A 26,335-nucleotide genomic window follows, 5' to 3' on the forward strand; every position below is an offset into this window, starting at 1 on the left:
GCAGGTTGAAAAAACCCTCAGCACGGAACTAGGCAAAATCTGCATATGGCTCGCTGATAACAAACTATCATTACACATGGGCAAAACAGAGTCCATTCTCTTCGGTTCAAATAACAAACTCAGCAAGACCGACGGCTTCTCAGTTACAGTGGGTGACAATATTGTCACAAGGAAAGACGAAATTACCTACCTGGGTTCCATCCTAGAGGCAAATCTTTCCTGTGACAAAATGGCATCCAATGTAATAAAAAAAGTCAACCAACGAACTAGATTCTTGTACCGGATCTCCTCTCTGGTAAACAAGAATACCCTGAGGACTCTGGCAGGAGCACTCATTCAAGGGTACTATGACTATGCGTGCACCTCATGGTACCAAAGCACCTCAAAGGCGCTTAAAACAAAATTACAAACATCACAAAACAAACTGGTCAGACTACTACTTGACCTGAACCCCAGAACCCACCTCACCCCTGCCCACTTTGCCAACCTAGGATGGCTTAGAGTAGACGACAGAGTACAGCAACTTGCAATGGGCCTGGTCTACAAGATACACTATACGACCGGGGTGCCCATGTACATGTCAAAATACTTCCCAAAGGTCAGTGAATACCACAACCACTACACCAGAGGAAGCTCAACAAATCATGTTAAACCCAGATTCGGCTCAAACAAGGGACTAAACACGTTTCGCAATTATGCCACAACAATGTGGAACGCCCTACCCAAAGCTGTAAAGGAATGTGAATCCCTGCCCACATTCAAAACCGCCCTTAAAGAGCACCTACGGGAGGCTGCAATTCGAAACTGGCCACCGTAAATGCCCAAAACCCCCACCACCTCCTAATAGACAGTCTCCTCCCCACCGCATGTATATATTCCCTCCCCGCCGTATGTATATTCCCCTCCCACCCACCCACCCCCTCCTAATGTACAGTCCCCTCCCCATCATATGTATATACTCTGTCAGGATCTAGGGGTAACAGTACTGTATATTTGAATACCGCCTATGTCACAAATGTATCAGTACTAAATACCTATATGTCCCTATGCCATAAATGTCATGTATGTTATGTATGTCATAAATGTCTATATGAATTGAAAATGGGGGACCCTGATGGAAACAAGACAAACGTCTTTCTCAGGTCTGCATCCCCTTAACAATTGTATGTATTGAGCCGTACTGTATTGTACCCATTCTGCAATCTGTTAAATAAAGTTTTCATTCATTCATTCATTCATTCACATTCACATTCTTTTAAATGTATTTATTTTTTATTATTATAATGTTTTTAACCTTTATTTAACCTATCCGGTGTCATCATGAAATTGAGGGGGTCTCACTCACGACAGGGGGCACCCCCCACAAAATAGCTCTATATGCAGATGACATTATACTGTTTCTGTCCTCCCCGAAGAGGTCAGTGCCTACTGTCCTCTCAATTGTTAAAGACTTCGGCGCTATCTCAGGCTACAAAATTAACCAAAGTAAATCTGAGGCAATGCCACTAGGAACCCTGACCCAATCAGACATCCCAGATAATTTTCCCTTTAAATGGACTACGTCAGGATTCACATATCTTGGCATTAAAGTCTCTCCCAACTTAAAAGATATGGCACGTCTGAATCTGGCCCCAATCACCACAGCGGTTAAGAGAGATCTGGAACGGTGGCATGACCTCCCACTATCGGTCATGGGACGGGCTAGTCTAATAAAAATTAACATTCTACCCCGCCTTCTATACCCCTTACAAATGCTTTCCATATGGGTATCCAAAAAAGATGTTAAAGATCTGGAGAAGGCATTTTCTAAGTTCATTTGGCATGGAAAAAGACCCAGGCAAAGATTAATAATCTTGCAGCTACCAACCAGTAAAGCGGGCCTTGCCATGCCAAATATACTCTTCTATAACTGGGCCTGTCACACTTGTTACATCTGGGAATGGCCTATCTACACAATAAGAACTGTGTGGACTTGTGGGGCTGCTCACCAAACTCACTATGGGCACTGGTAACCGGTAATAAAGATAAGATTCATAGGGAGATACAATAAGGCAATCCAATTATCTATAACTCTATCAGAGTGTGGCGACAGATTACCATCTACACAGGGAGAGGAGACCTAAGGTCATTGCTAATACCAATCTCTAGCAACCATGAATTTGGACCTGGGCGCAGTTCGGCCATCTTTAAGACCTGGCACTCACTAGGGCTTCGTGTATTGGGAGATCTGTTTAGGGATGGTGTGTTGATGTCGTTTCAGCAATTGCAAACACAATTTAACCTCCCAAGAGAAAATTCTTTTGGTTTCTTGCAAATACGACATTTTATTAACTCACTACAACTGCCAACGCCAATGGGCTCCCTTTACAGTAAAACAGAGAATTTCTTATGCAACTGTAGTAAGGTATCACATTTCATCTCAGCGTTTACTCACTGCTGTACTCACTGGACTCCCAGGAGTTACCATCCCTCCGCAAATGGGAAAGAGATTTTAACAGTGAATATATTGAAGACGACTGGCAAGAGGCCATTGACTCAGTTAAAAAGGTTTATACTTGTAACAGACTATAAGAGAAACACAATATAAAATTCTTCACAGATTACACATCACACCTGTGTTACTAAACAAAATGGACCGTTCAATATCTCCTTTATGTTCGAAATGTCAAACTGATCTGGGCACCTACTATCACTACTTTTGGGAATGTAAGTGTCTATCCAGGTTCTGGGGCCAAGTGGCACGTGAGTTAAGCGACATTTTCAAGGTAAAAATAAAGAAGGATCCGGGAGCTTTTTTACTGGGACTCCCATCAAAGGAAACTCATTTGACACCCTTACAATTCAAACTATTTGATAAACTTCTACTTTCAGCCCGGAAATGCATTCTGATAAACTGGATTAAGGATAAGCCTCCATCTATATAAATGTGGTATAGAGAGATCTTCGGTGTGCTCCCCCATGAAAGACTCTGTGCAATGCATAGAGGCAACGACGCTTCCTTTCAGGAGGTGTGGGCCCCACTATTAGACTACTTTCCTGCTGAAATTTCTCGGATCCTTCGAAAGGCCCAATGCCCCATTGTATGGACAGACTTTGGATAGAAAAAAATATATATATGTATGTCTACATGTGAATGGGCTTGTGGCAAGTGCAATACTGTACAGTGCCTGTCTGGGTTAGCTTTCCTTTTTGCTTGTTTTTCTTTTTGATTTATTTTTGCTTGCATATGGTGTGGATGACGGCATAGATGAACTGGAGGAACCCTCCCCCTTTTGTCCCAATGTGTGTTTTACTGTTTTTGTAATGTAAGTAACTGTATGTGAAAAATCTTTTAAAAATCCAATAAAAATATCAAAAGAGAACCTTTATTTACCCAGGGTAGGTTCGCTGAGCACAGATGCTCTTTTTCAGCTACGCCCTGCTTCACATTCACACAGTTCCATTCACACCTGGGAGCTGCCCAGTACAACCACAGTCTGACACTGAGCACCTCAACTGGAGCAGTTGGGGGTTAAGTGCCTTTCTCAAGGGCACTTCAGCAGTTGGTGTTAAGGGTATGGGAAAGAGTTTCACTTCCCCAGCCCAGATTTTTCCTGCCGGTCTGGGGGATCGAACCGGCAACCTTCAGAGAGACTCAGGGCTAGATCCACAAAGAATGGATTGCACGGAGCAAGTTGCACCCTTACTTACAATTCATTATGAATTGAAAATGGGGGACCCTGATGTAAACAAGACAAAAGTCTTTCTCTTGTCTGCATCCCCTTAACAATTGTGTGTATTGAGCTGTACTGTATTGTACCCATTCTGCAATCTGTTAATAAAAATTGCATTCAATCAATCACCGTGCAGATTGATTGATTGAATGAAAATTGTATTAACAGATTGCAGAATAGGTACAATACAGTACGGCTCAATACACACAATTGTTAAGGGGATGCAGACCAGAGAAAGACTTTCGTCTTGTTTACATCAGGGTCCCCCATTTTCAATTCATAATGAATTGTAAGTGTAGCAGTCTGAAAATATTGTATATTATTCAGGACTGCTGACTGGTGTTTTATATCCCTTTTGTACACAAAGACATTCTAACTAGTTTCATTGATATTCACACGAACAATGACACAAGCGTCCCCTTCATAAGAGCACTGGAATATGGATTATAAATGACAGTACTGGATCATATTCTACAATGCGTCTCCCCTTGTGACTGGCAGGCGGGACCAGCAGGGGGCGGTAGCAGGCAGAGAGTGGCGGAGAGAGTTGGGAGGTGATATATGGAGGAGACAAGCAGAAGCCGTTCTCTTCGGCAGTGAACTTGGACAACGAGCAGTCGCAGCTAACGGGGGCTCTGGAGAGCCCTGTTGCTGACGTTATGCCAGAGGGCCCTGTGAGATAGCAACGGGTGATAACAAGTACTGGCTAGTGGACACGATATCCTAGCAGTACCAGCGATAGTATATGAACAATTAGTGCAGAGTCAGGCACTATCAATCGGGTTATAATAGTTACTGTGTGCGGTAAAGTAACGTGCGGTTAACCGAGTATCCAAGTCCTTAACCACGAGTTATAGTAGTTACTGTGTGCGGTATAGAGTGCGCGCACCAGGACGAGCGTGGGCCAACAACCATTCTGCTCCGGCTGACTTCGACCAGACCTGCACCCGGCTGCCTGCATTCAGCCTGCTCCTGCGGACTTCACTCAGACCTGCACCAGGCTGCCTGCAGCTTACGGGAGTTCCTCCCATCCAGCAGGGGTCGTCATCGCTCAGCACACGCTCTCAGCCGGCGCTGCCTCTCTGCCCAGCTCCGCCTGCTAACATCCTCGCTGAGAGCGTTCGACGCCATCTTGCCTCCCGGACAACAGTGGAGTGGCGAGGCGGCCATTTCGGATGAGTACAAATGAGCATTGATGCTCCCGATTCCTTATACAATACACAGTGTGGTGCAGCCTGCGGGCGAAAGTAACGTTGCTACTACCATTCCATAGGGGTACCCCGAACAATATATGCCGGCATTAAGATAGGACTTTACTGGTATTTTGTGGGCTCACTCTTTTGTTTTCATTCCTTTTCTTTGAGCGTGATAAAATGTGTGTTTCCTAATATTTCCCATTCGGTGAACAATTCTATTTCCTCCCTTATGTTCCCCCCTTCCTTCCCCGTATTACCGACCTGGAGCAGTATATGTAATCCCTTAGGGAAGGTGGATACTGTGTTCAGCCCAGACGTGGGCAGCACTTAGTCTGGGTACCGTGAGAGCACTTGGTGCCTGGGTGTAATTATATAATTGATTTATGCCAGTGTAATCATTGTATGTTGATACCCATGGTGCAATAATCACCAGACGTAGCATTGTTGGAACTAGGCCACGTTACAATAACACTCATACAGAACGGGAGCACTGTGTGTGTGTCTTTTATTGAGCCTAACCCTAACCCTTTGATGCGGGTAATATATCCATTAAGTAAGGTAAGGTTTCTGGTGTTACTGAGGGAGGGTACTGCTTGCGGGGGGAACCAAGTTATTTCTTTACCATCCAGTCATTAGGTGTGGGGGGGGCTAAGGAGACAATTGTGGAGAGTGAGGGTGTGTTGGGGAGTACTGCTGACTGCCCAAGAGAGAGGGAGGAAGACCAGAGTACCGGACCAGGTTTGTAAATCCTGGGCCTCATACACTCCCACTGCCAGCCTCCAGTTGACGCTCCGGACCCCAAAGACGGAGGTGCAGCTGGCCAGAGTGCTACTGTGTCTCGCTACCTAGTGACCGTGCACCACAGTTCCCACGAAGCAGGGATAACCCACCCTGCTACATAAGTAAGGGTGCAACTTGCTGATTGATTGATTGATTGAAAACTTTATTAACAGATTGCAGAATGGGTACAATACAGTACAGCTCAATACACACAATTGTTAAGGGGATGCAGACCAGAGAAAGACTTTCGTCTTGTTTACACCAGGGTCCCCCATTTTCAATTCATCAGGACATATATGACATACATGACATACAGATAGTCAGTACTGCTATATCTATACATTTATGACATACCAGATTTGCAAATACAGTACTGTTTGTGATACAGAAGGAGTCAAGAAAAGGGAGTATATACATTTGACGTAGAAACTGTACATTGGAGGAGGTTGGGTGGGGGGGGTTGGGTACACTGGGATATTGACAACCATACTGGGTAATTTACATTGGAGGTGGGTGGGGGGGGGGGGGGCACATTGTATAAACAAGCAAAACTGTACATTGAGGGGGGGGGGGGACTCTGTACAAACAAACAAAATTGTACATTGGACTATTGACAAGACCATACTAGGTAAATTACTGTACATTGGAGGGGGTTGGGTTAGGATATTTACAGGGGCCAGTGTTGCATTGCAGTCTCCCGTAGGTGTCTCTTGAGAGAGGTTTTGAAAGTGGGTAGTGATCCACATTCCTTTACAGCTTTGGGTAGGGCGTTCCACATTGATGTGGCATAATTGCGAAACGTGTTTAGTCCCTTATTTGAGCCGAATCTGGGTTTAACATGATTTGTGGAGCTCCCTCTGGTGTTGTGATCGTGGTATTCACTGACCTTTGGGAAGTATTTTGCCATGTACATGGGTACCTTGGTCGTGTAGTGTATCTTGTAGACCAGGCCCATTGCAAGTTGCTGTACTCTGTCATCTACTCTAAGCCATCCTAGGTTGTCAAAGTGGGCAGGGGTGAGGTGGGTTCTAGGAGTAAGGTCAAGCAGTAGTCTGACCAGTTTGTTTTGAGATGTTTGTAATTTTGTTTTTAGCGCCTTTGAGGTGCTTTGGTACCATGAGGTGCAAGCATAGTCGTAGTACCCCTGAATGAGTGCTCCTGCCAGAGTCTTCAGGGTATTCTTGTTTACCAGAGAGGAGATCCGGTACAAGAATCGAGTTCGTTGGTTGACTTTTTTTATTACATTGGATGCCATTTTGTCACAGGAGAGATTAGCCTCTAGGATGGAACCCAGGTAGGTAATTTCATCTTTCCTTGTGACAATATTGTCACCCACTGTAACTGAGAAGCCGTCGGTCTTGCTGAGTTTGTTATTTGAACCGAAGAGAATGGACTCTGTTTTGCCCATGTGTAATGATAGTTTGTTATCAGCGAGCCATACATACAATACAATACACAGTGTGGTGCAGCCTGCGGGCGAAAGTAACGTTGCTACTACCATTCCATAGGGGTACCCCGAACAATATATGCCGGCATTAAGATAGGACTTTACTGGTATTTTGTGGGCTCACTCTTTTGTTTTCATTCCTTTTCTTTGAGCGTGATAAAATGTGTGTTTCCTAATATTTCCCATTCGGTGAACAATTCTATTTCCTCCCTTATGTTCCCCCCTTCCTTCCCCGTATTACCGACCTGGAGCAGTATATGTAATCCCTTAGGGAAGGTGGATACTGTGTTCAGAGAATGGACTCTGTTTTGCCCATGTGTAATGATAGTTTGTTATCAGCGAGCCATATGCAGATTCTGCCTAGTTCAGAGCTGAGGGTTTTTTCAACCTGTAACTTGTTCTTGTCAGAGACCAGCAGGGCTGAGTCGTCCGCAAACAGGAACAAGTTGCAGTCACAAGCTGACGACATGTCATTTGCATAAATTAGGAACAGTAGCGGTCCTAGTATGCTTCCTTGTGGAACACCACAGCTCACTGTGAGAGGGGGGGATAGGGTACCGTTTACCTCCACCATCTGTTCCCTGCCCTCAAGGTAGGATTGCATCCAGCTCACTGATAGACTATCAAAACCAATTGCTTTTAGCTTGTCAATCAGAATGGAGTGATTGACCGTGTCAAAGGCCTTTTGTAGGTCCAGCATCCGTGCAATCCATTCTTTGTGGATTTAGCCCTGAGCCTCTCTCCCTCTCTCTGTGCCTCTCTCTACGTTCAATGATTTTAGGTAGCAAACCGTTACACTATAAAAACGAACTGGATAGTTGATGATGATAAACATTTAACTTCATTAGCTGAAATATTCTAAAATCATTAAGTCTACTATAAGCCATTGTTCCTTTCTGTGTGTGTGTGTGTGTGTGTGTGTGTGTGTGTGTGTGTGTGTGTGTGCGTGTGTGCGCGCTCACGCGCGCGCGTTCGCTTCCCATGAGGTCAGAAGATTTGATAGTATTTACTGAGGATGGCCAGATAATGTTGATATTTAAACATAAGAAATATAATACATAATAAATGTACTACACATGCAACATTTTTTTTGTAGAAACAGTTTGGGAGAGGGAGGTAGGGAGAGGTTTTCGGTTGTGTGTTGTGAGTTATTTTAAGTTTAAAGCTCAATATATCAAAACATGGCACTTTACAGTGAACATGAGGTCTATTTGTATTAAAAACAATAGATTGTTTTTCATTTAAATGTCTGGAAGAGCTAAAAAAAATGTAATGTCAAATTATACTTCCATTGCCTTTTTTTAGTTGATCTAAATGTTACTGATTGTGTTAAATGGGCATATGATATAGTCTCATATCGATCGCAGGCACCTGAATAGAATCGTATCATATCCTATCGTGGCAGACTTTGTGATATCGGCAAATATCGTATTGTGATGAAACTGGTGATTCCCACCCCTAATGCACATACACATACTAGGGCTGTCCCAGACTAAGGATTTGGATAGTCGATTATGATTGGCCAAAATTTGCCGTTAGTCTACTATTAGTCGACAAAAATAAATAAATTAAAAAAAATAGTATACTTTTTTTCTTTTTTCTTTTTTTTTTCATTCCATTTAGGCCGTGGGGGGTGCTTAATGTCTGAAGGAGTCGACTGAAGGCTTCTTGTCCTCTGCAAAAGCATGCAATTGGTCCACTGATGGATACATCTTGATATTTGTCTATTCTAGTGTGTTCATTAGATGGGTGAAATCCTCTTTCAGTGCCTCTGTGCCTGTTTTCTTAGGCAGTTAGCCTCTGGTATGTGTGCCATTAGCGTTAGCCACGCTTCTATGCCTCTTTTCTTTTGGAAAGAATGATACAAAAAATGTATTCGACTAAGAGGTTGGCAGTCGACTACGGCTCCTTTGGACCGGATTAGTCGACTAATCGACTAATAGGGGTCAGCCCTAACACAGTATACTGTACATACATACATAACGCATACACGCACACACACATATGCAAGCACACACACACCACACACACACACACACACACACACACACACACACACACACACACACACACACACACACACACACACACACATACTGTACCACACACAAAAAACACAAAGCTTCCATCTCTTGGCTGTCAGATACTAACAGGCGGTTAAGCATTGTCTTAATTTCCTCAAGTGAGCGGTGGGTCAGAGGTGACAGAGAAGCTCCAGAAGGCCCCCAAGTGTGTGGTGAGAGAAGCTCCAGAAGGCCCCCAAGTGTGTGGTGAGAGAAGCTCCAGAAGGCCCCCAAGTGTGTGGTGAGAGAAGCTCCAGAAGGCCCCCAAGTGTGTGGTGAGAGAAGCTCCAGAAGGCCCCCAAGTGTGTGGTGAGAGAAGCTCCAGAAGGCCCCCAAGTGTGTGGTGAGAGAAGCTCCAGAAGGCCCCCAAGTGTGTGGTGAGAGAAGCTTCAGAAGGCCCCCAAGTGTGTGGTGAGAGAAGCTCCAGAAGGCCCCCAAGTGTGTGGTGAGAGAAGCTCCAGTAGGCCCCCAAGTGTGTGGCGAGAGAAGCTCCAGAAGGCCCCCAAGTGTGTGGTGAGAGAAGCTCCAGAAGGCCCCCAAGTGTGTGGTGAGAGAAGCTCCAGAAGGCCCCCAAGTGTGTGGTGAGAGAAGCTCCAGAAGGCCCCCAAGTGTGTGGTGAGAGAAGCTCCAGAAGGCCCCCAAGTGTGTGGTGAGAGAAGCTCCAGAAGGCCCCCAAGTGTGTGGTGAGAGAAGCTTCAGAAGGCCCCCAAGTGTGTGGTGAGAGAAGCTCCAGAAGGCCCCCAAGTGTGTGGTGAGAGAAGCTCCAGAAGGCCCCCAAGTGTGTGGTGAGAGAAGCTCCAGAAGGCCCCCAAGTGTGTGGTGAGAGAAGCTCCAGAAGGCCCCCAAGTGTGTGGTGAGAGAAGCTCCAGAAGGCCCCCAAGTGTGTGGTGAGAGAAGCTCCAGAAGGCCCCCAAGTGTGTGGTGAGAGAAGCTCCAGAAGGCCCCCAGGCAGTGTTGGGAAAGTTCACTTTCTACATGAACTAGTTCAGTTCACAGTTCACACATTTTAAAATGAACTAGTTCAGTTCATAGTTCATAATTCAAAATGATCATATCAAAAGTTCATGGTTTCAAATAATGAACTAGTTTATAGTTTATAGTTCTTTTTTCAATATGTTGCTGCGAGCTATTATACAATTTGAAGTGTTGTCTGTTACTGTACACACAACCTTGTTGTGGATTTTGAATTATTTGTTAACATCTGACAATAATTTTGCCAATACATCATGTGTATGTGCTCCTTTATGACGTATTTGTTAGTGCGACAGCCAGGGGTGACAGGCAGCTTGCTGTTGCCAGATTGGGTGGTTTTCTGCATCATATTAAGGCCTGTTTACGTGTTTTAGCTGGGGTTTCGCCTGGAAGGCTCTTAGAAATCTGGCACACTTTTGAACGAAGTTATACTGTGATAGAGCGCCGAGAAATACAGTATGTTCAGTTCACGTTCGCCCAAAATATGAACGAGTTCATGAACGAGCTTCAGAAGGCCCCCAGGTGTGTGGTGAGAGAAGCTCGAGAAGGCCCCCAGGTGTGTGGTGAGAGAAACCGACGCACAAAGCGAAGTGGCTAAAATGTATTCCAGCTCTCAATGTGGTTTCCGAGTGTCTGTTGGCAATGCATACTATTCTGAATGCCAAAGAGACTCTCATGGTCTTTAGTGCGCTACGTTGCTGAATGGCTCATCATCGACAGGGATGCATCGGGGAGGCTCTTTATCGCTTTCTCTCAATGGGAGACTTTTCAATTCCAAAGTGTTTTGTTTATGATCCTCCTTGCTTGTATTCACACGGTGGCCATTTTGCTCTCATGTCATGCTCAGGTTTTGGGTTCCTTAACCCATTCTCTGCCACCACTTTGATCATCCTAAACCATTCTCTGCCAGTACTGTAAGTCTATGGAGATGTTCACCTTCTTTGCAGGGCTATAACTTTTTAAATTGTATTGCTAAATTGACATTACTATGGCCCATTCAACATCGATTAGCTATCGTTCAGGATGTAGGAACGTTTTACTTGTTCATTCACACATTCATACGAAAATACCGTCTAGAGTATAAATATGTTTTTATCGTTTTCTGCAGTATTTCCTAGAACGTGAGATATAGACATAAATGCATATATTAGATTATCAAATGCCGTTTGATACCGATCAACGTTACATAAAAAATGTCAACTGTACATGGTCCTAAGCATTATGACTGATCATCCGCGGGTGAACGGAGGGGGGGGGGGGTCGTTTATAATTCCGTGGCCGACGTTAAATGATTTATGTAGTATGGGTGATATATAGATCAGAGCAGTTTGTATAGAAAATTATAAAGAAAAACGCTGAAACTCACGGCAGCTTCCTCGTAGCGATGGGCGATGAGAGTGGAGCAAACAGATCCCAGTTCCGGTTTGTATAATACTAATATACGCCCAAATCATGTGGATTATTGAGTTATGGCAAATATCCATATCCACGGTGTGTGTCTTGAGTCCAGGGATGATAAACAAGTGGCCGGACGGAATAGGGAGACGCACCGGTATCACAAGAGATCCACTTCCGGTTGCAACTCGCAGATCAGCCACCAGGTGGCAGTATTGAAGCGTTGCAGAGTTGTGATGGCTCCCGCAGCATATGACAAGGCTCCGTGGGTGAAATATGAATTCCATGACAAAAATATGAAATATGAACTTGAAACACGCTGTACGACGTTATTGGCAGAATTCGCATGAACTTGAAACCCGTCGTACGACGTGATTGGCGGGAAAAGGGTTAAGCATGACATGAGAGCAAAATGGCCACCATGCGAATACGGTCCATTTCGGTCAGCTCTCCGACTGGACCCACTTACAGTAAGTGACTATGAGAATGATGATGATGATGATGGTAACATAGTAGGTGTCTGGGATGAAGAAGTAAAGGGCTAAAATGTAAGCCTAACGCAGGGTTGGCTTGTCTACTAGGGGTGGAACGGTTCACAAAATCTACGGTTCGGTTCGTATCATGGTTTTGGTGTCACGGTTTTCGGTTCGGTTCGGTATATGTTGTTTTAAATTTTTTTAAATGTAACACTCAAAAAATACCATACATCAGCATAAGATATATAGCCTAAAAATAATCCAACTTTTCAGTTATTCTCAAGGACGTACTGTAGTCATGCAAAAACTGAAGGAATGAGGCAGTTTGACATCAGGCACATTATTTTGACAGTGACGGTTAGAGCTAGGAGAGAGAGGGGAGGCATTGCTGATTTAAACATGCTTCTAATTTATTTGGTAAAAAAAAGGTTTACCTTTAATAATGTTTGGCACACAAAGACCAAACTGACTGAAAAATATAGGCAACATTTGTCAAAGTATTAACTTAGTGCAAACAAACATAAAGTACTGTATGCATATGCTCAACCAGCACTAGACTTTCTTATCAAAAAGGAAAAGTCACTGTTATTTAAAATAAATAAATCATGTGTACTAAATATATATTTACTTTTTAATTGCATGAAACATTATGAAGTATTCTCTTATGCTGCTTTTCACTGCATGGTACCTAATCGACTCGCTAGTTTAAAAATGTAATCTGTTGCAGATTACTGATTACTTGCTAAAAACTGTGATCAGTAATGTAATCCATTGGATTACACCAACTCAGAGATGTGATCGGATTACTTTCAATTTCTTTTGAATGGCTTTGCCCCCAATAAAATTGTGTTTCTGTCCATAATCTCACAGAAGTAAATGACCTTAGCGTTTCAGGACCTAAAAGAGTTTTATGATATACCTGGCGAATCATTCTTCCTTTACCTACAACTAAGGTCAGCGCTCAGGGCCCACGGTGTACTGTGGGCTCAGGCGTTGCACCCACACCCTTTTGTCGGGCTTATCGGTGACAGGACAACCACAAGAGGGTTTGTTTCAGATTGTTATGTTTAATCAAATCCACATAAAAAAATTAACATTAGATACGGTCTGGCGAGGGAACATCCCAGAGTTAGACCCCGAGTTTGACTGGGACGGCGTTTGGACAAATGCTATATTAGCCTCCCGCAACCCTAATCACCAACAAATTAATTTAAATTATATTCATAGGAAGTATCTCACACCTAGGAAACTGTTTGCTATGGGACTGGTGGCCGACTCCCGGTGCACTTTATGCTCTCTAAGAGCCACCGGCACGTATATGCATATGGTCTGGGATTGCCCACCAGTGGCCCATTTCTGGAAATCTATAGCAGCTAGACTCTCGGGCATCTGTAACATATCGATTCCACTCACGGCAGCAACATTACTTCTAAACGATATATCTTCGCTACCAACATCCATACAACAGAAAATTATTATTCTGGCAGGCGTTACAGCAGCCAAAAAGCTTATCGCTATGAGATGGAAAGAACCTGAGAATCTTACGGTAATTAACTGGTCCCTGACATTGCTGGATGTTATTTATTTGGAGATATCGACTGCTTGTGTGGTTGGAGTGGGACAAGCAGGTATTGATTTGTGGACCGCTGTGGCCGAGGTGGTCAAGAGCGTGATGTAGTGGCGGAGTTGGGGTGGGGTGTTGGTCCTGAGGGATCCGGCGGTCTTGGGGGAGGATGTCTATTGTCTAATGTCTATTGTGTTGTTTGCTGTGTTTTTATTTTCTACTTGGTATCTTGTATTTTGTATTTATTAGTTAAGTTTTGGTCTGTATTTATTATTTATTATTATCTTGTCATTATTATTATTACTGTTGTTATTGTTGATGTTGATGTTGTGTTGTCAAAATGTAATTGAAAATAAAAGAAACTTGATAAAAAAAATACGTAAATTATTATTTATTATTATCTTGTCATTATTATTATTACTGTTATCAATTATCTGTTTTGAAAAATAAATGAAAATAAAAGGTATCTGTAATCTGACTGCTGCTGAGACTTCTAGACAGCGGTGGAACTAACGAACCCAATGCTAATAATAGTTGTTTTTCACATAATTTTTGGGTGTTACATCATCTATTGTAGTAGCAATGCTCCAAAATGTATTGATTGTTTTTCTGTTTCCCCAGATGTTCAACCCTGGACCACAATACAGATATCTTCTAGGCCTAATCTAATCTAATCTAATCTAATCTAATCTAATCTAATCTAATCTAATCTAATCTAATCTAATCTAATCTATAGACCTGAGGGGTCTATCGTAATCTTGCAAACTCAAAGATTGAGCTCTTGAGGTGACTCTGGCCCTGCTCCATATCCAGAACCATCAGAGTGGCAACTACGTAGTACACTTATACAGGTCCTTTCCAAATAAATATTATATCATGATTGAATGAGAGGCCATGGTAAACAGCAGTGATGCAGTGGTGGTACCACTCTGTACCACGCCGTCCTAGCAGTTCGCTGAGCAGAAGTGCGCGCACGGATGTGCACGCGCACAAAAATGCGTTCACAACTTTCACTCTACTGTCGCGCCGTGCGCCAAGTACCCGGCACTTATCACCTAGTCTTTGCATAGCATAACAAAGAAAGAGAAGTGCAAGACCAAAATACAAGCCCTGTGGGGGGTTTGCTTGAGCTGATCTGTGCACACGCGAGGGAACATGTATGCGCGTGCACGTGCGCGCGCGTGCACGTGGCGTCTATGCAGCGTGAATATTAAACGCAACCAACTTGTGTTCAGCCTTTCGTTCAGCGTTTCTCTGATTGGCCACACGGCCACGTGACCGCGCTGCCGCGCGGCAGGGAGTTGTAGAATTGTTTACATCAGGGTGCCACCACCCACTTCAATGACAGAGCTGCCGCGCGGCAGAGAGTTGTAGAATTTTTTACATCAGGGTGCCACCACCCACTTCAATGACAGAGCTCTCATATTTGCGAATGCATAAACTATATCTTAAATTATGGCTATGTGTCTAAGCAGCCTCCACTGATGTACAGTGACGAGTGAATCTGGTAGTTGGTTTATGACGTTACAAACGCGAAATAACATTATACATTATGCTCTGCGAAATAACATTATACTGTAGTTCTGTTTCATAGTGGATCCGCTCTGCATCACTCATGCACTATCCTCGCATGTGCATGCGCACTGAATAAAATTCCACAATGTACCTTTATCCCAGTATTCGTCTGACCACACCCCTCATTAGCTTACCTTCATAAGCAGGTGTGTGGTCACCTGCTCTCCTCCTTCTCGCTTTCACCACAAGGAAGTGCCTTCGGTAGATCCCCCTTGACGTGTTGTTAGTTGAAAAGAGTTGTGACGTGTTTACATTGTGCTTAGTTTTTTCTTCTCTCATAACTGTTCAAAGGAAAAAGCTAAGTCATAATGTCTACTTCGGAGAGTAGACCCACTCTTCACCAGCGGTTCTCCATTCCCGCCTCCGTCGTGCGTTCTGGTGCGGGGCTGCTGCCACTTTCGTGGTTGCCGACCCAGCCCAGGAGGCAGCCGATGGATAGTTTGCCTCTCCGAGGAGCCGAGACGTCGGTGCCGTCGCTCCGGCGATGGCATGATCTCGACTCTGGTTCCTCTGGTTCCAGGGAATCGTCCGCTGTTGAACGGACGGTTCTTTTGGTTCCGGAGGATTTGCGACGCAAGCTTTTCGCGTCTGCCCGTTCACGTCGCAAGATGGTGGCATGCAGGCGCGAACGGCCTGGGTTTGGGGAATTGCTGGAGACCAGCGAGGATGCGTCGGGCTCTGCTTGTCCGATGGAAACTGAGGATATCATGGAAGAGTCGGACGGATTCTTGTTTGAAGGTCCTGTGGAGGCGAGTATCCCTCCTATCCAGGAAACACCGGAGGGGGGAGAAATGTCTCCTTGGGGCGCCTTGTTCGAGGATGTCGAGGAACCACCTCGGCCTCTTCAGCAGGATGCCCTGCTATCAGCCACATCAGACTGTGGCTCCTCAATGGGTCGAAGCCTGCTGCATGTGAGGGATGCGGGTTTGGTGGAGGAAAGTCAGCAGGGGGAACTGCTGGCTTTGTTTCCCGAGCTCATGGCGGTAGCTGCCGCTGCAAACGGCGTGCCGCTGCCGCAGCCATTGCCTGCTCCTGCCCCCGATGATCTCATAGGTCATCTCTGGCAGCGTCGCCCGGTGAGAGGGGTGGACGTTGTCTACCCATTTTTCCCCTCAATGGGGGCCTATGTTCGTCAGGGTCAGGCGGTGTCTCACATCATGGGACTTACCCCCGCCTACGTACCAGTTACGCGGGTGTCGGGGTTGGTCAAAGGTATGAGAGAGGGCGTGCCACGGCTTGATAGGCCGATGGCCGCTCTCCTCTGTCCGGATGTGGTGTGGGAACCATTATGCAAGCCGGTTCTCCATGGAAGATCGGCTAGGCGATTGGCATATTGGGGTGACCAGTCATTTATCGCTGGTACACAATCGCTGGCTGCGGCTTCTAACATCGCCCACCTGGCTAGATTTGTATCGGGGATAATGACGGGCGGCATGGATCTGACCGAGGTAAAATGCGATCAGATCACCCAGGCGGTAGGAGCTGTCCTGCATCTTACCCAGGTGCAGGCCATAGCCTCGGGGAAGACGCGCGCCCTGGCCACCCTGACCCAGCGCCACCTTTGGCTGGAGCAGGCTCGAGTGCCGGAGAAGAAGAGAACCCCTCTTCTGACGGCCAGCCTCTCTGATGCTGGATTATTCGGGAAGGCCCTGCAGCTGATGACCTCAACGTGCAGAGAGATGGCAGAGGAGAGATCCGTTCTCCAACCCCATTTTCCGCCTCCCGTCCTTGCCGGTGGAGTCAGAAGGCTTCCACGACGTCGAGCTCCCTCCGCCGTGCCTACCACTTTATCCCAGACGAATACTGGGATAAAGGTACATTGTGGAATTTTATTCAGTGCGCGTGCACATGCAGGGATAGTGCATGAGTGATGCCGAGCGTCACCACTATTGACAGAACTTGGTTATAGTCATAACCTATCGTTAATCAGTCAGCAGCAGCCTCCACTGATGTTATGAAGTTACAAACGCGAAATAACATTATACATTATGCTCGAAATAACATTATACTGTAGTTAATCAGTCAGCAGCCTCCACTGATGTTATGACATTACAAATGCGAAATAACATTATACATTATGCTCCGCGAAATAACATTATACTGTAGTTAATCAATCAGCAGCCTCCACTAATGTTATGACATTACAAACGCGAAATAACATTATACATTATGCTCTGCGAAATAACATTATACTGTAGTTAATCAGTCAGCAGCCTCCACTAATGTTATGACATTACAAACACGAAATAACATTATACATTATGCTCCGCGAAATAACATTATACTGTAGTTAATCAGTCAGCAGCCTCCACTGATGTTATGACATTACAAACGCGAAATAACATTATACATTATGCTCCGCGAAATAACATTATACATTATGCTCCGCGCGCCATTCATTTAATTTGGGATCTCTGCCGCTTGCAGGGACGGCTGCCGCGCGCGGCAAAAGGGGGCGGGGGTCGTAGCCAATCAGAGAAAATCTGAACACAAGTTGGTTGCCTTTAATATTCACGCGTCCAGGCAGCGTGAATACTTTGGGCAGCCGAAGAGTGCTTCCGCGTTCGAGTTTTGCGCTCTGATTGGCCAGGTCATGTGACATGTGCGCCAATCGTGGGACAGCAAGTTCTGCGCCTATTTCCGGGTCTAACAGCCTGCAAACTACCTGGCGTTCTATCGCCATGCTCTAAGACAAACTCTAACCTTAACCAACTTCGAAAGAGTGCCTAAGCTTAACCGTCGGAATCAGGGCAGGCGTTCTATCGCCATGCTCTAAGACAAACTCTAACCTTAACACTTTGATTGCCATGGTTAAATTCATGATATACCATCCCTTGCCAGCTCTATTTAACATGGAGAAGTTCCCCTTCTTTGCAGGGCTATAACTTTTTAAATTCTATTGCTAGATTGCCATTATTAGGGCCCATTCAATGTCCTATATGTATTGTTCATGGTGTAGCAACGTTAAACTTTTTCATTCACATATTCATACTAAAATATGGTCTAAAGTATAAGTATGTTTTCATCTCTTTCTGCAGCTTTCTCCAGAACGTGATTTATAGCCCCAAATGCATTTTATTGATGATCAAATACAGTTTGGTAGGAATCTGTGCGAGATCAAAAATTTCAACTGGACGTACTTCTAGAATTTACTACACGTCATCTGATGTTGACCGGATGGGCGAGGGGGCGTTTATAATTCCGTGGGCAACGTTATACCATTCATCTAATGTGGGTCATATGTTCATCATAGCAGTTTATATCGAACACGGTAATACTACACGCTAAAACTCACCCCAGTCTCCTCGGGCCGTTGGGCGATCAGCGTGGAGTAGACAGTTTTCAATTATGGGATGTTGAAATGCCCGATCTATTTCCAGGTTGTATAATAGTATATACGTCCAAATCATGTTGTTTTTTCGAGTTATTTCCACCGATCGATGTTCACTGTGTGAAGACAGAGTCTCTCTAACATTAGCGAGTGCCCGGACCCCATATGGAGTGAGTCCTGCCGGTTCAAAGGTTGACATCCGGTTTCGATCTGCCGATCGGCCACCAGATGGCGCTCTTGAACCGCTAGAGGGTTGAGAGGAGATCAGCACTGTGTGTCAAGGCTGCGGAGGGGAAATATGATTTCGATCACAGATTTTTGAAATATTGATATCAAAGACGAGTTACGGCATCCTCGGCAACTTGAGCATGGCGGGGAATGACGAGTTCCGGCGTTTTCGGCAGTTAAAGTGTTAACGTCCGCCTTGTTTCGAACTGGTTATGCTTAGGCCCTCTTTTGAAGTCGGTTATGCTTAGAGTTTATCTTTAGAGCAGGGCGATAGACTGATTGATTGATTGAAAATTGTATTAACAGATTGCAGAATGGGTACAGTACAGTACAGCTCAATACATACAATTGTTAAGGGGATGCAGACCAGAGAAAGACTTTCGTCTTGTTTACATCAGGGTCCCCCATTTTCAATTCATCATAACATGACACACACGACATACAGATAGACAGTACTGCTACATCTATACATTTATGACATACCAGATTTGCAAATACAGTACTGTTTGTGATACAAAAAGTGTCCAGAAAAGAGAGTATATACATTTGACGTAGAAACTGTACATTGGAGGAGGTTGGGTAGGTGGGGCGGGGTTGGGTGGGGGGGACTGTACATTGGAGGTGGGGGGGGGGGGGGGGTTGGGTAGGGGGTGTGTGTGTGAGATGGCATGCCCAGTTTGATGCCTACTCTTGGGGGTTAGGGGGTGTGTGTGTGTGAGAGGGCATGCCCAGTTTGAGGCCTACTCTTGGGGGTTAGGGTTAGGTCCAGTGATAGGGTAGTGTCCTTCAATTCACCTTTGGTACCATGAGGTGCAAGCATAGTCGTAGTACCCTTGAATGAGTGCTCCTCCTGAGCACCAAACAATGTACAGTTTTGCTTGTACAGTTGTACAGTTTCCCCCAGAAACCCCTCCTACCCAACCCCCCACCCCACCCACCCAACCACCTCTAATGTACAGTCGCCCCACCCAACCCCCCCCCCCACCCAACCTCCTCCAATGTACAGTTTCTACGTCAAATGTATATACTCTCTTTTCTAGACTATTTTTGTATCACAGAAACAGTACTGTATTTGCAAATCTGGTATGTCATAAATGTCTAGATGTAGCAGTATTGTCTATCTGTATGTCCTGTATGTTATGATGAATTGAAAATGGGGGACCCTGATGTAAACAAGACGAAAGTCTTTCTCTGGTCTGCATCCCCTTAACAATTGTATGTATTGAGCTGTACTGTATTGTACCCATTCTGCAATCTGTTAATAAAGTTTTCAATCAATCAATCAATCAAAACCAGCCCTGTTTCCAAACTCTAAGCAAATACCGGAAGTGTTGCGGTGGTCTATAATATCAATGCGGACACCATCCCAGCAGATGGCGGTACGCTCACTTAAAACAGCGCAGGTTTGTGGCTGCCTTCGAGAAACATCCGTACTTTCCGCCAATCAGCGCAGACGTACTTCGAGATACTTCCGTACTTTCCGCGAATCAGCGCGCGTCCTGTGGCTGGCACAGGCATAGATATATATAGAACACTAGATAGCTTAAGGCGGAGTCACCAGCGTCACTGAACCGCCGCCATCTTGGGAGGGTCAGCCTTGAGTGAGAGTGAGTGAGCTGCACAGACAAAAATACTCATAACTCGCTGAAATATTGACGGATTTACGAACGGGTTGGTTTGCTATAAACATCAAAGATGTAGTTATGATACTGCATACTTATTAACACTTTGATTGCCTAAGCCTAAATTCATTATCAACCATAGGTTGCCGGCTCTATTTGTCTATGGAGAAATTCCCCTTCTTTGCAGGGCTATAACTTTTTTAATTCTATTGCTACATTGCCATTATTAGGGCCCATTCAAAGTCCTATATGTATTGTTCATTGTGTAGCAACGTTAAACTTTTTCATTCACATATTCATAGTAAAGTATGGTCTAATGTATAAGTATGTTTTCATCTCTTTCTGCAGCTTTCTCCAGAACGTGATCTATAGCCCCAAATGCATTATATTGATGATGAAATACAGTTTGATGGCAATCGGGGCGATATAAAAAATGTCAATTGGACGTACTTCTAGAATGATCTACGTATGATCTGATGATGACCGGATGGGCGGGGGATCGTTTATAATTCCGTGGGCAGCGTTATATCATTCATCTAGTGTGGGTCATATGTTCATCATAACAGTTTATATGGAACACGTTCAAAAATAACGCTGAATCTTACCGTATCTTCCTCGCGCTGTTGGACGATCAGCGTGGTGTAGACCGTTTTCGATTATGGGATGTTTATCCTGATGAACCATTTCCAGCTTGTATAATAGTATTTATACGTCCAAATCATGTTGTTTATCGAGTTATTTTGCAACGGATCGCTATGTATTGTGACGAGCTAGAATGCCGGGACAAATACAGAGTGCCCGGAAGTAATATAGGTGAATAGCACATCGTCCATGTAACATCCTGTTAGGCGATTGCGCCGATCGGCCACCAGATGGCGCTCTTGAACCGCTAGAGGGTTCAGTGGGGCTTGTTGGTGGGTCTCAGGCCAGCGGATGGGAAATATGAATCAGATCACAGATTTTTGAAATATTGATATCAAAGACGAGTTACGGCGTCTTCGGCACCTTGAGCATGGCGGGGAAGGACGCCTAAAAACGTCTTCTGGCACCCAAAGTGTTTAACCAACTTCGAACGAGCGCCTAAGCTTAACCAGTGTAGAAACTTGTGGTCCCACGATTGGGCATACATGTCACATGACCAGAAATGACCTGGCGAATCAGAGACACGGAAACACTCTTCGGCTGCCCAAAGTATTCAGGCGTCCAGGCAGTTCTGATATTACGACTGCACCCCTGGTAAACAGCACAGTGAATAAACAATGTGCAGTGAGTCCCCTTATATATTGTTCTGGATAGAAGTGAGGCCAGGCTAATCTGCAGAGCTCAACTTTTGAACATGGGGGATGAGGATGGTCATCCTCTCACAGAAGCTGTCCGGGTACCACTCTCACACAGCTCACTACTCTGTCTGGGCCCTGGACACCCCTGCACTGTACTACTGTTACACATCACAAAATCAACATTCTGTTCTCTATTCCAGGCTAGATCTGACCTCTATCTGACTCATAGATGCTGTGCCCATGTTACAGGATTAATACACATCTCTTACACCCATATTGATTGCAGAACCAAAACTTTAAAGATGTTTCTTCCTCTTGCTAGCTTTTTATTTATTTAATTAATTAATTAAATTTTAGCTACTGTTTATATTGTACATATCTTGCAGTCCTGTATATTGTGTGTTGTATATTGTGTCCTATATGTTACTTTTGTGTTTTATATCGTCTAGATCTTTTTTTTTATATAAAATCTTCTGTATGTCTTGCACAAATGGAAAACTGACAATAAAGTTGACTTTGACTTCCTTACATTAGCAAATTGCATGTAGCATTCTCTGTGGTAGACTGTATTAGCTGGCACATCTGGAATTGGGCTGTTCTCTTCAAAATGATATGTTAACAGCCAATTTCACTTTCTGGGCCATCTAAATTAGCCCACTGCAATGAACAGTTAATAAATTTCACCCAACTTGTCTCTCAATTTTATTATTTTTCTGGGCTCTTTACAACAATTCGACACATGCATGCAGCACTCCATCTTTAATAATCTTTCCCACTGTGAATACCCCCTCCCCCTTGGTTGGGGGTTCATTAATTGGGTGTTGATTGTGTCATACTGGGGAATATGTCCTATTGGGGGGGAGTGTTTACTGTAGGAGCAATTGGTTTACAATTGTACCGGGTGAGAGTGTAACCCCATCCCTAACCTAAGATGTTCGTCTAGGGCTGGGCGATAAAATGATAACGTTAATTATCACGATATATTTTAATAATCGATATCAAAAAGAAAAAAATATCGGGAAAAAAAAGGTATCGAATTCTTTTATTTTATATATATATATATATATATATATATATATATATATATATATATATATATATATATATATATATTTTTTTTTTTTTTTTTTTTTTTTTTTTGACCTGCAACAGGGCAGTTTTAAAACCAGACAGTGGACAGACTTGTCTTTCTTGCCTGCAACTTAAAGTAATGGCTTTGCTTGTCCAAATGACAATACTGACCAAATTGAGATTTATTTTTCTCTTTTATTTTGTTTGCTTTCTAATTTAAAATACATTTTGAAACCATCTGTACACAGTAGGCTATGTGTGCTAGCAGAGCTAGTCTCCAGTCACGAGTCACGGTGCACATGTGTGGTGGTTTGTCCACCAAAAAAGTGCCAAAAGATAGAAAATAAACTAGCAGATCCAGACCTATTCAACTCCCCTGGAGCCACAGCCTGTTACGGTGGTGCCGCTTTGCTGGCATGATGTGGTGGAACTCAGTTTGCAGTGTAGAACGGAGAGGTATACAGGATACAGGAGACGGCGTAGTTATGAATAATAAGGTTTTTACTTAAAACAACAAACACGACTGACAACAACGGTAACAATTAAACAATGAACCAGCAAGTGTCTGCTGGCCCACAACACCTAATATACAAACACTAATTAGAGACAGAGGGTAATTACCAGTGATGGGCAAGCTACACTACAAGTTAGGGGTGGACGGTATGGTCTAAAATTTATATCACGGTATAATTTGAAGCATAGACGGTAACGGTATATATCACGGTATCATCGTTTTTGATAAAAAAAAATTTTATTTTATATATATATATATATATATATATATTTTTTTAATAAAATATATATATTATATAATTAGACTTGTACTTGTATTATCTGCGAGACATCGCCACCACGCAACAAGCTCCACTGTCTGTGTGTACTCTAGTAGCCTCCAGCTACGGCCAGGATTCTCCGGAGCTGCACCTGGACCTATACTCGAGTAGCCTCGAGCAGAGCTACGGCCAGGATTCTCCGGCGCTGCACCTGGACCCTATTGTATTGGTATAACGTTAGCAAGCCCTCAGCTCGAATATGCATCGAATCAGTGTTATAAGACATTGATATCAGGAGCCATCTGTAGCTACTGTTAGCCGGATATATAATGTTAATACAACGCCTCAGTGAATTATTTAGTTCAATGGGACATTTCGTTTTGAACGGTGAACTAACTTGCGTTAACGTGCGCTAACAGGTAGCACACACGTCTACTAGACTTTGTGGAGCGTTTGTTGATGTCAGGAGCTATCGGTAGCTGGCCGACTAGATACCGTTCGGTTAGACAATGCCTCATCATGTATTAAACTAAAAGTGAATAGTTGACTGGGTCATTTTGTAACGGTAGCTAAGCTAACGTTAGCTCAGGGAGACGCCGCCGTCCTCCCGACAGCTCCCGTGTCCCGTCCCACTAGACTACTAGACCCGTGTTTACATGCGTGCGGTAGGGGCTGGCACGCCCACTGCGCGAAGCCTCCTAAATAACTTTTTCCAGTTCGCACATATCTATTATCTATGACTAATTCTATCTATTTTTAGGGGCAAATGCGAGTGAAATAGTCGCGCTGTGGTTACATGACGTCATTGCTATTTTAGAGCTGCACTACCGGTTACACGGTATAGTCAAAATCCATACCGTAGAGCAAATTCATACCGTTTATACCGTATACCGTTTATACCGTCCACCCCTACTACAAGTTACTCTCGATTAAATATAGCTCAACTACAATGGAAGCTATCCCCAGAGAAATGTATCAAGCTACACTACAAGAACATGGCAAAAATAGCTAGTTACATCGGCACTACTTTTTTTTTTTTTTTTTTTTTTACTTCATGATCAAGTTTCCACCAAACAAATAGGCAGGCAAAAAAAATCTCAGTTTGATTGTTTATTATAAAACTGAAACAAGCCCTCGGTCTGGCTTTTTGTGTCATCCTTTTAACATGAACTTGTATTATGTACAAAATCCAGGAAGGCAAGTTTAGCTGGGTGCAGCCTCTACAAAAGAAAAGAAAGAGACCATTTGGTTTTATCAGTTTTTATAGTATAGGTTGTTGATTACTTTTGATGCAGTAATGGTCTTTTTCTTTTCTATTCTATCTTTATGTATGATTTATCACTAAACTCTGCATCTTCTGAAACCTGCCCACTTTATCAACCAAAAACACACTTCTTCAATATCTGAATTGTAACTGTTTTACTTCATTTTACTAGTATTATGCTACCATATACTACTACCAACAATGCTAATATGTCTATACTACTACAGTATGTACTCAGAGTATAACACTCAAGCTTGACACTGACAAACAATACTACTTATCCTTGGCTGCTAGATATGTACCACTCCTGCTGACTTGTACACAATTTGTAAGTTGCTTTGAATGAAAGTGTCAGCTAAATGACCAAATGTATTTAAATATGTAACTCACAAAACATTCCATGGCCCCAAAATCATGTGGGGACCCCCCCTGGGGGTCCTGTCCCACAGGTTGAGAACCACTGCTTTTCCCTCTTTTTTTCTTTTCTCCACCCCCATAATATTGTTCATTTTCTGCCTACAGTGAAACATCATCATGATAGCAGCTATCTGTTAGTTAAAGCTGTTGACAAAAAGTGTACTGACTTGTGTGCTGTTTGGGAACAGTTGATTTTCATCAGCTCACCTGAATGTGTTCTCAAGTTAGTGCTGGCCGTGTGGGCAGTTGAGAGCAGCATATGTTTTAGCCGTTTTTTCAGTCAAACTCATAAATGTGTCCCAGATAGGGCCATGGAGAGGCATTGTTGTTATTGACATCATCATCTTCATCAATGCCATCGAACCCCTCTGCCATTTCGCGCGGACTGGTTCATGTAATCCGTTAAATTGCATTAATTCATTCAGTACGTCTGTGTTTTGATTTTCACTTCCTGATTTGCGGGTTGTAGTCCCGCCCTATCCTGCCTCTGATTGGCCTACCCGTAATGTTTTGGCCTACCATACCCAATCGTGAGTCGTCATACTCATATCTAAACCAACCAACCAATCATAGTGGGTTTTTTACGGGGAGTTTTTGTTTCTCCTCACAAATCTTTATAGTACTCTAGACTGTTTCTCCCGACAGTAGCGTGTAGCGTTTCCTCGTCGCTACGTCACTACTTCGTTCTATAAATAGCTCCGCTACAGAGACCGCTACCCTGGTTAAAAAGTAGCGACGCTACCATCGCGCTACTGAGAATTGTAGTTAAGCTATGTAGCGTCGCTACTTGTAGCTAGCTACTGCCCATCACTGGTAATTACAAACAGGACACAGGTGTGGTAGACAGAAACAACAGAACACAGAGCACACTGGGAAAAACAATAACAATTGAACAACAAGACTAAAACATATTTACAAAACACAGACAGGGGAACACAAGTCTAACAAAGTGGAAACAACAATGACAACACAGACAATGAACACAACAAACATAAATGGCAGTAAATAATATTAATCAGTAACAGATCTGCCACATCTGGATCAGCCCACCGGTTGGCAATGTTGTATTATGAAGGGGTGTATGGAAGGGGAGTTGAGACGGTCCGACACCTGGACCAGTCGAACCGGGAGAAGGGTTGCCGTCCGGTCCCGCAGGACCGGGGGAACC

The 26,335-nt window shown here is 44.0% G+C and overlaps 1 protein-coding gene across 1 annotated transcript in view; it reads right to left on the bottom strand.

Moving 5' to 3' along the window:
- The window catches only part of drd3 (dopamine receptor D3), a gene marked incomplete at its 3' end in the record, with an annotated part of 281,359 nt that extends 255,865 nt beyond the window's left edge, over positions 1-25,494 (bottom strand). Inside the window, exon 1 of the mRNA XM_084325856.1 lies at positions 25,375-25,494. The remainder of the gene's footprint in view (positions 1-25,374) is intronic.
- Positions 25,495-26,335: the final 841 nt, after the last annotated feature.

The sequence above is a fragment of the Notolepis coatsorum genome (genome assembly GCF_963971535.1).
Source record: "Notolepis coatsorum genome assembly, chromosome: 12".
Classification (NCBI taxonomy): domain Eukaryota; kingdom Metazoa; phylum Chordata; class Actinopteri; order Aulopiformes; family Paralepididae; genus Notolepis; species Notolepis coatsorum.